Source organism: Salvelinus alpinus, chromosome 23 (assembly GCF_045679555.1).
Source record: "Salvelinus alpinus chromosome 23, SLU_Salpinus.1, whole genome shotgun sequence".
NCBI lineage: Eukaryota > Metazoa > Chordata > Actinopteri > Salmoniformes > Salmonidae > Salvelinus > Salvelinus alpinus.
The window spans coordinates 30088622-30102609 of record NC_092108.1 but is presented as its reverse complement, the minus strand read 5'-3'; positions in this window follow the sequence as shown (position 1 = coordinate 30102609).

Here is a 13988-nt window from a genome sequence, read left to right as displayed (position 1 = left end):
GATGGTGTCACGGGTGTGTACGGGAGGCGAAGTCAGATGCAGGAGAGCAGAGTGTAGTGAACAGGCGCACTTTAATTCCATTACACAAAATACAGCACATAAAAACAATAACATGCCAAAAACACGGAACATGGCAAAAGTAAAGCGCCCGACAATAATCCACATCACAAACAAACAATTACACACAAAGACATGGAGGGGAACAGAGGACTAAATACATGCAGTAATTATGGAATGAAAACCAGGTGTGTAATGGAACAAGACAAAACCAATGGAATATGAGAAATGGAGCGGCAATGGCTAGAAAACCGGCGACGTCGATCGCCGAACGCCGCCCGAACAAGGAGAGGAGCCGACTTCGGTGGAAGTCGTGACAGATGGGTTAGGTTAGGTTAGGTTTCAATTATAAAGTCAATCTCAATGTGACTTGAATTTAAAAGGAATTGTGCAAAGACTGATGAAAAGATATGGCCAGATGAAACCCTCTCTCGCCCATGTTTCGAAGTAGCCTACAGTGTTGTTTTGAATTATGTGCAGTGAGTGAATTTGAGATCAGATGGTGTTAACAAACTGTAGCATAGCCTATCTGTGTTTAGTTTCAATCAAAACATATATTTTGCCTGGTGGCGCCACACGAGAGAAGAAATTGACCATTCGCACAATCATCCAGAAATTTCATAAGAAATTAGGTGGTGTTTTTTGCCTTATAGTAACATTATACCATGCTATTATATTCGGTTCTGTTATGAGTAATTCTAACATGATGTGATCTTTAGCCTACATTGATTCAGCTTTGATCTAACTTTATTAAACACGCAGCATTCGCCAGTGTAGCCTTTTTCCTGAGCAGAGAAGAGACTGTGCTTAAAGTAGAGAATCATACATTTGCACAAATTTAATCCGCAGGCACTCCGTTTTAACTTTAGTAGTACATGTAAGAAGATTCAAGTTAGCTAACCAGACAACTTGTTCTGCTGTTAGCTAGTGATAGCTAGTGATAGTGATACACAAGCTAGGCTTATTTGAAACATCGCCATCTCCTGGTCGCATTTACCCGCCAGATTCAGTAGTTGGATAACCCCATTGAAACCGCCAGATTTTTTACCAAAGTTTAGAAAAGAACTTTAACATAATTCATGATGGATTTTATTTTATTATGGAGTCAAAGATAATAGTTTCAATATAGTTTTTCAAACCTGTTTGTTGATTATTTTATTTCAATTTACTGAATAGTTTTTTCATGATTAGTTTTAGTTTCAGCTTACTATAATAACCTTGATCCCCCCCGTCCCCCTGAAAACAGTCCAAATAGAATTATTCATGTCTGTTTTATGTAAATGGAAAAACACTTTTCTAATAGATTCATGTCATCATACTAAAAGCCTCTCCTCGGGAACAATTAAAGATAACAAATTAATATTGCCTATTATTTCAAACAGATTCCCAGATGCAGAATCCATAATTCTAAACCAATTGTAAAATTACTCCTTATGAATGTGCTGCAACGTGTCATTTAATGTTTCTTTTTCAGACTAAAATCATTTCTTTCATTAATCAAAGGTTAATGACATTGAAGTTTTAGAGTTTATGTGATGGGAGGCCTGTGCACTCAGACTCTGAACACAACTTTCCTTTACTATATAGGATGATATGGCTTCTGTAGGGAAACAAAGCAAAAGTGTAGAGAGTGTATAGTAGTATTTTACACCCACACTAGCTTCCCTAGCAAGCCTTCATTTATTCATTCATGTTAAATCTATTTGTTACTAGGCTTAATGACTATAATCCCCAACTTAAGCATACATCATAAATAAGACCATTGTGTTGCTGTCACGTATACTCCCTCTCCGGCCTCTAGGTCATCAGGCTGCTGATTATCCCGCACACCTGTCACCATCTTCTCGCGCACCTGCACCTCATGACACTCACCTGGACTCCATCACCTTGATTATCTTCCCTATATCTGTCACTCCCCTTGGCTCTTTCCTCAGGTGTTATTGACTCTGTTTTCATGTCAGTGCGTTGTTTGTGTTTCGTGTTAATTGTTTTTAAAATTTATTAAAACACTCACTCCCTGAACTTGCTTCCCGACTCTCAGCTCACTCGTTACAGTTGCGTCGTTAAAAATGTTATGTGCATATAGTGCTCATGTGTAAACAGATATTCTCTCTCAAATTAACTGCAGTACTACTAGTAATTACAGGATTATGTACAATATCTAACAGAGCACAGTATCTCCACATCGTTCTCTCCAGTCCTTTGTTATGCGGCTGTGGGGAAAATGCTTGATGAGGGATTCATACAATCATTGCAATTTCATTATATGTTTTTGCCACCCTCAAATTGGAAAGGTTGTATTTCACTCCTCCTGAATTCACTTGTAGGTTCAGAGAGGAAGTGGAGACTATGTCCAAATCTCCTGAATTTGCTATTGTAGCCAGGGACTAAACAGAATATCAAACAGAAAATAAAAATGTCCCATCTATTTCTATACACAAGAATGCAATCCAAACGCCTGCATAAGGCCATGTTGGATCATCAAGAGTAGGTTCCAGCAGTGGCAGCAGCCACACTGACTGTACTACATTGTAGAGAGGATGGCTAAGGGTCAGGTAAATAGTGCCTAGATCATGTAAAGGAGCTGTAATATTTTCCAGATAAGGTTTCTATTATTTAATGACATTGTAGCAGGAAGGAAGGAACCATGCTGGCCTGGCTGTCCTGGCACATACATAGCAGACAGTGAATAGGGAAGAACAAGATGATTTAATGTAATGGGGGAAATAAAGCATCATTAGCGCAAATTAACTTTTGTCAGCCGAGGTGATCTTGTTGGGTGCTAATGCCACTGGCAACCATGGAGATAGCAATTTATGCGCAGGGGGGTAGGGTCAAGTGAAGTGCACTTCGTGATGCATTTAGCCCTGAATGGCAGCGGCGGTCACCGGCGTTCCATATTGTTTTGCCTCCTTGAGTTTGCAGTGCCAAGACGAAGGATGCACCATGTTTAATTCATACCGTTGGTTTAACTCACGGCCAGGAATGAATCCTAGTCCATTAATTAGTACCAAACGGCCATTCAAAACAAGATCTGCCTTGTATAGGTCACCGATTTTGCAGCGCTCTAGTGTTGCCTTGCTCCTTTGGCTGGAGTGGAGTGGACATCCAAGGCTTAGAGCAGGAGTCCTGCTGACTGCATGCCCACTGTAGCTGGAATATATCACATCAATACAGTTTCTCATAATGCAGATTATAGCTGCCTAAATGATGCCTTGCATATGCCATTTTTGAGAAAGCAGTTATTTGAACCGTCAGTTTATCATTATAATTATTGAGCTGCTGATGCTGTTATGGATTATGTGATTGTTTGATATTATCATGGATCATGGAACAACAAGATGTACTGTGGACTTGTCGTTTGTCTCTTGGCTGCTGTGTAGCTACGCCTGAATACGTGGGCTGAGTGTTTCCTTGCTTTCCAAACATTTCATTGGCTTTAGTTAATTTATTATGATAGTATTGTTCAAAAGGGACACATGAAAATATTTAATAAAAGCCACTGATGAAACAGGAATACGAGAAAATATTGATGCTAAGAAAACTGTATTGCATTGTTTTCTGTCCATTTTAAACTGGCAATTAGATGACAACAGAAGTGGAGGACCTAAAATATCCTACCTCTATTATCACTAATTTTGTAAGCATCATAAATGTAAATAACTAAGTACAATTAAAAAGACTGAAGAACAGTGTTGACAAATTCAGATGGACCCCGGTGACAGGATTCTCCTTTCCTGGGGAACGAAGCCAAATTGATCTACCCCACAGTGCCATTTCCTCTCCAAAGACAGTCTTTTTCCCACCACCTTTTCATGCCATGAAATCTGTTATTACTGCAGAGGCCACAGACATCTCCCTTCTGCAGTTTATCTTTGTTTCAATTCATTTTTCAATGTTATTTATTGGTTGTGCTGCTATACTTTTTGTTAACCTGTATTTTTTTCTCCATTAAATTATTTTTAGGTCGATTTTTTTATTTTCTTCTTGGAATAAGAACTAACCAGATTACATGTATTAGTAGTAATTATTTAGCATCGCTACAACGGGAAAAGAGGAGAGCAGCGGTGACTAAAAGCATGATCTGAATCTCTGGCGGAGTAGCTGAGAGACTAGGAGCACCATGTTAGATGGGAGGGAGATTAAAGCCTTATATGTTAATCAAGCCATGATGAATAGACCATACTCACACAAACACAGGCACCTCACGAGTCCCTTGTGCATTCTCCACGCAACTGGGACGGTGGACGGGGAGAGAGAATTAATTCTATTAAGTGAGCTTGTAAGGATGCACTGTATGCAGATAAGTGGTGTGTGTCAGGGAAAATTGCGGGGGTGGGGGTCACTGGAAAGTTAAGTTCATGTAATGCACTTCTGAGGTGGGGCTGTCATCGCTGTGACATATCTAAATCTTCTTAGTTAGTGGGGTCTAGCTAACGGATTATCAGCCACATTTGAGTAATAGACTCCTCATTTAGATTTAATGCGTTTTGCATAGAGAGCAACCTCCCCTCATCACTCTTAAAGATGAATCGGCTTCCTAGGCAAAATTCTAAAGATATTAGTCTGCCGGCAACTGCATAAATCATAACATTTTACTAATGGGAGCAAAGTTAAACACTCCTCCCACCCTTTTAAGCACACATGGAGGAGGATTATGATGATGCTGCCTTGGCCATTTGTTCTCCCATGCAGGCAGGCAAAGGTCCTCTTTATTTACATGAAGCTTGTGCCCAAACGGCACCCTATTCCCTTTAAAGAACACTACTTTTGACTAGAGCACTATAGGCCTTGGTCAAAAGTAGTACAATACAAAGGGAATAGGTTGCCCCTTTATTTACATGGAGTTTTGTGTCCACACAGCCCACAGGGAAGCTGGCTTTACATAAGCATAAAGCCATTAATCATTGATATTTATTTCAATTAACTACTACATTATCATAGTGTAATTCATACTGTTTGCCTCTGCATAGGACAAATACTAATGGTAGAGTGTTGACCTACCGTGTGTTTACCTCTCATGAAAAGATTATATAAAGAGATGGCGAGAATAGTGTGAAAATGTGGATTATTAAAGGTGCGGTGCAGTCAAAAACATGATTTTGCTGTGTTTATATATATATATATATATACTGTCACGCCCTGACCTTAGAGATCCTTTATTCTCTATTTTGGCTAGGTCGGGGTGTGACTAGGGTGGGCATTCTAGTTTCTTTATTTCTAGGTTGGCTTGGTATGGTTCCCAATCAGAGGCAGCTGTCTATCGTTGTCTCTGATTGGGGATCAGATCTAAGCAGTCTTTTCCCACCTGTTTGTTGTGGGATCTTGTTTGTTTTTGTATTGTTGCCTTTGAGCACGACAGAGCTGCATGTTCGTTTCTTTACTCTTTATTGTTTTTGTGCCGGTTCTCATAATAAAAGATGATGAACCCAAACCACGCTGCATTTTGCTCCGATTCTTACAACAACGTTCGTGACATATACACACAGTACCAGACAAGAGTTTGGACACCGACTCATTCAAGGGTTTTAATTTTAATGTTATTTATTTTATCTTTATTTTTACTATTTTCTACATTGTAGAATAATAGTGAAGACATCAAAACTATGAATTAACTCATATGGAATCATGTAGTAACGGGAAAAAGGTTTAAACAAATCAAAATATATTTGAGATTTGAGATTCTTCAAATAGCCACCATTAGCCTTGACAGCTTTGCACACTCTTGGCATTCTCTCAACTAGCTTCATGAGGTAGTCACCTGGAATGCATTTCAATTAACGCAGAGTAGGTGAATGGATGATTTCTGCATGTGTGGTTTCCACCATGAAGCATGGAGGAGGTGTGATGGTGTGTGGGGTGCTTTGCTGGTGACAGTGTCAATGATTTATTTCAGAATTCAAGGCGCACTTAACCCGCATGGCTACCACAGCATTCTGCAGTGATACACCATCCCATCTGGTTTGCGCTTAGTTTTTCAATGACCCAACACACCTCCAGGCTGTGTAAGGGCTATTCGACCAAGAAGGAGAGTGATGGAGTGCTGCACCAGATGACCTGGCCTCCACAATGACCTCAACCCAATTGAGAGGGTTTGGGATGAGTTGGACCATAGAGTGAAGGAAAAGCAGCCAACAAGTGCTCAGCATATGTGGGACCTCCTTCAAGACTGTTGGAAAAGCATTCCAGGTGAAGCTGGTTGAGAGAATGCCAAGTGTATGCAAAGCTGTCATCAAGGCAAAGGGTGGCTACTTTGAAGAATAAAAAATATAAATAAATAATTGTTTATCATTTTTTTGGTTACTACATTATTCCATATGTTTTATTTCATATTTGTCTTCGCTATTATTCTACAATCTAGAAAATAGTAAAACATTTTTTTATAAAACCCCTTGAATGAGTAGGTGTGCACAAACTTTTGACTGGTACTGTGTATATATATATCATTTCCAAACTATGAGGTTGGAATGATACTGTGAAATTGTGAAAATAATGATAACCCACTGGGCACAGACTTCAGTTCAACGTGTAGTTTTGATTTATATTTGGTTGAGTTGTCAACTAACAAGAATTCAACTCGAAATCACCAACAATGTTTTTGGTTAGAAGTTGTGCAAAAAAATATGAAATGCCCTTTTTTTGATTACTATTTTGCAAATCCAATCGGTTTTCCATGTTGATTCAACGTCATCGCATAGATTTTGGGGGGTTGAAATGATGTGGAAACCCAGTGGGAATATCCTTTTTAGTGTAAGAGCTGTTTAAATAGACCGCCTGAAATTTCAGCCTGTTTTGGAGGGATGGAGTTTTGGCCTGCCTGGTGACATCACCAGGTGGTAAAATAGTTAATAGACTAATAAGAGAGTTCCAAACCTTTGACAATAACAGCTAGTTTTCAGTTTTCCCCTCCCCACTCAGACCACTCCCAGACTGTCCTAGCAAAATCCGTCATTGAGAAATTGCTCTTTGCTAAGAAGCTATTTTTGTTTCTTTTTGGAAAATCTTAATTGAAAATAATCACAGTAAGGTAATTAATTGTTCCCCACAAATGATTTGATATTGAGATAAAAATGGCTGCAATGGACCTTTAACCTTTAAGCTGACTATTAAAATAAACTTATAAGGGGGAGATGATACATTTATTTTATAACCTACAAATACTCTATGAAACTGCATGAAATTCACATAAGGAAACAAGTACCTCAGATTGTATACATACTGTACAAAATAGAGATTAATTACTTACCATTGATAATTATCGAATTCATTTAACAAGGATAACTGTATTTTGTGCCCCTGTATTTTAAACCGTATAAAACCTATAACCTAGAGGTTTCTTGGAATAAACAAAAACACACAAAGACAGTTCATGTCGACAGGAGGCTTGACGACAAGGCGTGAGACAGTATCAAAAGGCTGCTAGCTTGTGCCTGGTCCTGTGTGTGTCTGGCTCGTGGCTTTTGAGAGTCCCACAGTGGTGGCCTGTCAGACACAGGCACTGCTCTCCCCCTCATTAGACACCCTTCCCCACTGCCACTCCCTGTGTGCCTCTCTCCCCCTCCGAGCCAAATTAAACACACACATAAGCAAGAGCACACACACACACACAGCCCAGTACACCGTCACTGCCATCACACAGGCGATGCCTAGCTGACACACAGTTTGTTTTGTACATTTAATTTGACAGTGCTTTAACTAGAGAGCCTGCATCTTGTCAAATGTGCCGGCAGCACACAGCTGAGCTGGAGGTGTTCTGTTGAAGGGCATCTGTGAAGCAGCAGAGTCACTTTTGAACAGGCCGCACTGGCTGCTGCTCGCCCTGTGTGCTGAGAGGTGCTGTGCACACGCTGAGGGCTTCCGTGTCTGTCTCTTTCTTTCTTTCCCTGAAGGGCGGATGGGAGACGGGGATTCTGATGATGACAGCTGGTTCCATGTCTAGTCCAGCTCAAACCCCCACACACACTCTCTCTCTTCATTCTTCAATCCAAGCACCAGTGAAACATTTTAAAGTGTCTCTAAGCAGCGCTGACTTTGGTCCCTATAGCTTCCTGGCTTTGAAACAGAGAGGGTGGGTGTCGTGCTGTCACCCCCCAGCATGTTCCACAGGACACTTTGCTCATTAGTGAAGAGGGGACTGGTTTGTGGCTCCCTGCTCAACTTGATCACAAGTCAGTCAGCCAAAACAGGTGCTGAGGAAAGGGTAGGACCAGGAAGTAGGAACATCCCTGAGTGTGTTTTCAGTAAATGCCAGTGTTCTGTGCCAGAGTAGTGTGAGGGCAGTAGAGACGGAAAGACAAAACAGGGATGCTGTCTGGTGTGTTTCCTGACTCCAGACAGTCAAGGATGGAAAACAAATGCCTACGAGCTTAGACAGCCAGATACAAAAGGAACAAGATGACCAGACATATCTGTTCACATTAAACCTTTACGACTGAGACATTTTTTAAATATACATATCAGGTAATGGGATGAATAGGGAGGTTGGCCCTGAAGGTGGGTAGAGGAGCAGTTTTATACTACCTTTATTATAATTTTTTTAAATCTTTTTTTTATTTAACCTTTATTCAACTATATATAACACTTTGCTATTTGCATGGTTTTACTGTAATTGATTTGGTCAGAATTACAACATATATAACATACTGAATGTTGAATGTGAATAAAATTCAGTGAACTTAAATTTGTTCAATAATACATCTAAATGTCATAAGGATAGTTATGCCTCATCATATCCGCGCACATCATCTGAGGAGAGCAGACAGCCAACTGGGCACAGACGTCAACTCAATGTCTATTCCACGCTGGTTCAACAAAGTTCAGTCAACCAGTGTGTGCATAGTGAGAGATGTGAGCGATCTAAACTTGGTTAATAGCAGTACTTGGATAATACATTGGCCTATTGCCTGCAAACTGTAATAAATCAAAATACAGTGTTCCACCTCAAAAGCCCTCAGCTTAAATCAGACACATAGCCTGACATTAAACTCAGAGCAAAAGCAGCCTAGTGAAAGAGAGATCATTCTCTCTTGTAGGGTTGGTGCTACTGTACAAGGTTGATGGTCTACACACCAGGCAGTATACTGGTCACACATCCATCCATATTTAAGACGGCCATTTACTTAAGGGACATTATACTGACTGATGCCTACAGAAAACTTTGGAAATCCATTAGCTCCTGTGACCAGCATTGATTCACATCATCCAATCTCATGTTGTTAGGCAGGCACTGCCCCCTGAAGAGCAAGACTCGAAATGCTCGAGACATATATGAGACTATCAGATTAAACTGAGAAAATGTTGCTCAATTACCAAATGCTACCACTTAACACCATTCATCTTAGTGCTTGCCTTGCTTGCTGTACGAACGCTGAGCGTCCTCTAATGTAAGGAGCTTGACAGTTACCATTTTCTATGGAAGAGGAGGCTAAAGAGGCCCATTGACCCCTCCTCACTACAATTTTCCCTCATCGTGTCGAGAGACTTCATTAACTTTTAGGGCAATTTCAGCACATTTTCAGATCAGAGCAACCTCCTTAGAGCTTCTACTGTCAGTTACACAGCCCTACTACTGGTACATCAATGAAAGCATATCTTATAATAAAGTGTTTGGCATTGCGGTTATTTGAAGGCCATTGAATGGTAAAATTGTGTAAATAATATACTAGAAAATACACAGTAAAATGTGAGCAATTACACCTTCTATATTTCAAGAGCAATGAGAAAGGGTACAGTGCTTAACAACATTTGAAGAAAAACATTGTGTGTGTACGTATACAGTATATTGTGATGAGATGCAGAATGACTGATAACAATAGGTTGTTGAGAATAATAGGTAAATGCTGCCCTCCACAGGTCTCAATACAGCTCAACTACTGTAGGACTATGTGAACACATGGATCTTAGACCTAGAGTTGTCCAGCGTTTGACTCACAACAGTAGTGCCATTATAGTCACTATAGACCTGTTAGAAAGCAGATTGAATAGTTCATTGGATTGATATTGGATGAGTTCATGAAAATAATCCAGACATTTTGGGGAGGTATTTGTTACACTTCAGGGATCTAGACCTTGTTGTGGGGGAAAGCCTAAAAAGAGTGGCAATTTGTTACACTTTTTTTAAGTGAACAAAATAATGAATGAGGCAGGTTAAGAAAATTAGTATTTTTTTTAAATTACAGATGACAAGTTTATTATTGATTACAAGCTGTTGTTGTGTTTTGGGCCATCCACCACCCCACCGGAGGACAAAAATAACTTTGTTTTACGGTGTTTCTACAGCTATTTTGTTACACCCCCCAAAAAAGTGATAACCAGTTTTTAGGGTACTCAAAACGTTTACTAGAAAATGTAATTTTGCCAACACTAGGACCTGCTACAGTAAATCATAATGGATCTGGATGCACACTCAGACAAAATGGAGATATGGTGAGGAGACCACATAATTGGCCTACTGGTGAATAGAACCAATGTTCTTTTGTTTTAAATGATAATAGGTGTGAGAACACATTTTTAAAGAGGGTACTTTTACCTTTTTAGACTTAGTGTTCACATTTTAACAGTCTTATGTTGAGTAAAACAATGTAAATAAATAAATACAGTAGCACAACTGGTGGATTACAGGATCAATTCTGTGTTGTACAAAATGGGACGGAATGGGGGAGATTTTCAAAAGGACAAGATTGTTACGGGACTGTGACATTATAGAAGAAAATTTCAGACTCAGCAAGATAGCATGTTGCGTATCACGTTTAGCCAATCAGACCAGGGGTAAAAATACGTAATGCTCCAACCTGATTGGCTGAACGTGATACGCATCTGGGACTAGCATTAGGCACTGCAGCGTGGTGGAAAATTGTGTTTCATAAAGACAGCACGCCTATCTTCCCCATTTTTTCTGCCTTCTCGCCATTAAATCGAGTAAAGGAGGAAATCGATGCCTTTGAAGCCTGAATGGAGAATATTTTATGTACGAACTGGTCCACGGGGGTTACAAGTGTATAGCCAGCTGTATGGATTCCCTTTGGATGGTAAGATTAAACATCTCAATATCGCCATCTGCCTGCCTTTGTGCTACATCGTCTCACCATCGGTTCAGCTCTGAACTCTCTAATCAAATCTCTGTGCATTAATAATTCTAGAAATGATTCTATAAAAGTATATAAAGTAATATTATCAAAACCTTTTTGGAAAGACTATTTGTATTGCAGCAATGTTTTCTGATATTTTGATTATTGATTGCAAAGAAGAAAAAAACGTAGTATAGTTTGTGGTTGGAATGCCAGATATTGTCCCATAGTTTCATCATCCTGTTTGTTGTTATTGTTGATGTTATTATAATATATTTTGTACAGTTTCACCAACTTATTCCTCAACTGTTAATAAAAGCCCATTCTGAGAAATTGCACCTGACCATCCTTGTCTGCCTCCTCCCTGAACATACACCACAAAGGCCTACCTCACAACTCCACAACAGGGTGTTGTCCAAGGTCAAAACGTCACAGTCTGAGAGTTGGACACAAGAGAGTTGCCAACAGTGGTGGAGAGGTCTTGGAGCGGGAAGGACTTCCCAAAGAAGGAATAGCAGTGTTGTCTTTATGTAGAGGTTGAGGTGGTGGGCCAACATGGAAGTGAGGAGGTCTGCCGGACACTGACAGATCATACAGGTGGGGTTGGGAGAAAAGGGTTGAGCGCCATCAGAATAACAGTGTTAAGAAAGACCTGTCATGCCCTGATCTATTTCACCTGTCCTTGTGCTTGTCTCCACCCCCCTCCAGGTGTCGCCCATCTTACCCATTATCCCCTGGGTACTTATACCTGTGTTCTCTGTCTGTTGCCAGTTCGTCTTGTTTGTTCAAGTCAACCAGCGTTTTGTATCAGCGCCTGCTTTTCCCCAGTCTCTCTTTTGCTCGTCCTCTTGGTTTTGACCCTTGCCTGTCCTGACTCTGAGCCTGCCTGCCGTCCTGTTCCTTTGCCCCTACTCTGGATTACCAACCCCTGCCTGACCTGACTCTGGGCCTGCCTGCCTGCCGTCCTGTACCTTGGCCCCACTCTTCTGGATTATCGACCCCTGCCTGCCTTGACCTGTCGTTTGCCTGCCCATGTTGTTGCAATAAACATTGTTACTTCAACACAATCTGCACTTGGGCCTTACCTGAAACCTGATAAGATCATGTGAGGATGTGACAGAACTAAGTGACTTGTTGTACAGACAGAACCAAAGGGGACACAGTACTGAGTTCTGGGGACGCAAGTAGTGGGGGCGTAAGTCAGGTGTGAACATAAGGAGTGAGGGGGTAAGGTGTGGACACTGACCCTTTCCATGTTACCCGGTAGGAGCCAGGTAGCAATAGTAGTCTCTGCGTCGGCCCCAGCCACTCCAGAACTGCCAACACAGAGGTGGAGATTAGAGTAAGGGTAAGGTGAGGAGCATTATGCCTAAATTGTGCTAACATTTGCCCAGGTCAGGAATCAGTGTACGTTGCAGCAGCAGTCATCTCTGATTCGTGGAGTTGTCAATGGTAATGGAGAGGTCTTGGAGCTGACAGGCCTTCCCAAGGAAGGATTAGAAGTGGCATCTTGTAGAGTATGAGCTTGAGGTGGTGGACCAACATCCAAGCAGAAAAGTCTGCCAGACACACAGCGATCAAACGTGAGAGGGGAGGTGGGAACAAAATAGATGAGTGCCATTAGCAGGCCACTCCAAAACTGTCAACACAGAGGTGGAGATTATAGCAAGGGTAAGGAGGGGAGCATTCTGCCTAAAATATTTGAACACTCACCCAGGTCAGGAATCAGCTTACAACAGCAGCTGTCTGCATCATAGTACAATTAGTTCATTTCTGAACTCCACAACAGGATGTCGCTCAAGGTCACACTGAAGTCGCAAAGGGGACCTACTTGTACTGAGAGCTAGGGGAGACCAGTAGTGAGAGGGTGAGATTCAGACACTAACCTTTCTACAGTGCATTCGGAAACTATTCAGACCCGTTGACTTTTCCACATTTTTTTACATTACAGCCTTATTCTAAAATGTATTGAATAGTTTTTTTCCCCTCGTCAATCTACACACAATACCCCATAATGACAACGAGCAGGTTTTTCATCTTGAATGCTCCAAACCCAACAATGCAGTAATCAATATCAATGTGGCACTAAAAATAACATAAGATATAACAAAAACACACAAGAAATAAAAAGAAGAAATAAGACGAACAAGAGAAAGTAAGAAGCTATATACAGGGTCAGTTCCAATACCATATTTACAATGTGCAGGAATGCTGGAGTGATGGAGGTAGATATGTATAGGGGTAAGGTGACTAGGCATCAGGATATATGATAAACAGAGTAGTAGTTGTGTAAATTATGATTGTATGTAAGTGTGTGTGCGTGTGTGTAGAGTCAGTATAAATGTGAGTGCAGGTTGTGCATAGAGACATTGCAAAAATCTAATACAAGGGTCAACTCAGACAGTCCCTGTAGCCATTCTGTTCGCTACATTGAACAAAAATATAGACGCAATATGTAAAGTGTTGGTTCCCATGTTTCATGACCTCAAATAAAATATCCCAAAAATGTTCCTACATATCTGGCTTCTTCACCTGCAGCATCGTCTGAGACCAGCCACCTGGACAGCTGATGAAACTGGGGGTTTACACAACCGAAGAATTCCTGCACAAACTGTCAGAAACCGTCTCAGGGAAGCTCATCTGCGTGCTCGTGGTCCTCACCAGGGTCTTGACCTGACTGCAGTTTGGCATCGCAATCAACTTCAGCGGGCAAATGCTCACCTTCGATGGCCACTGAATCCTTTCAACTGTACCGGGCAGATGGCAGACAGCATGTATGGCGTTGTGTGGTTGAGCGGTTTGCTGATGTCAATGTTGTGAACAGAGTGCCCCATTGTGGCGGTGGGGTTTTGGTATGGGCAGGCA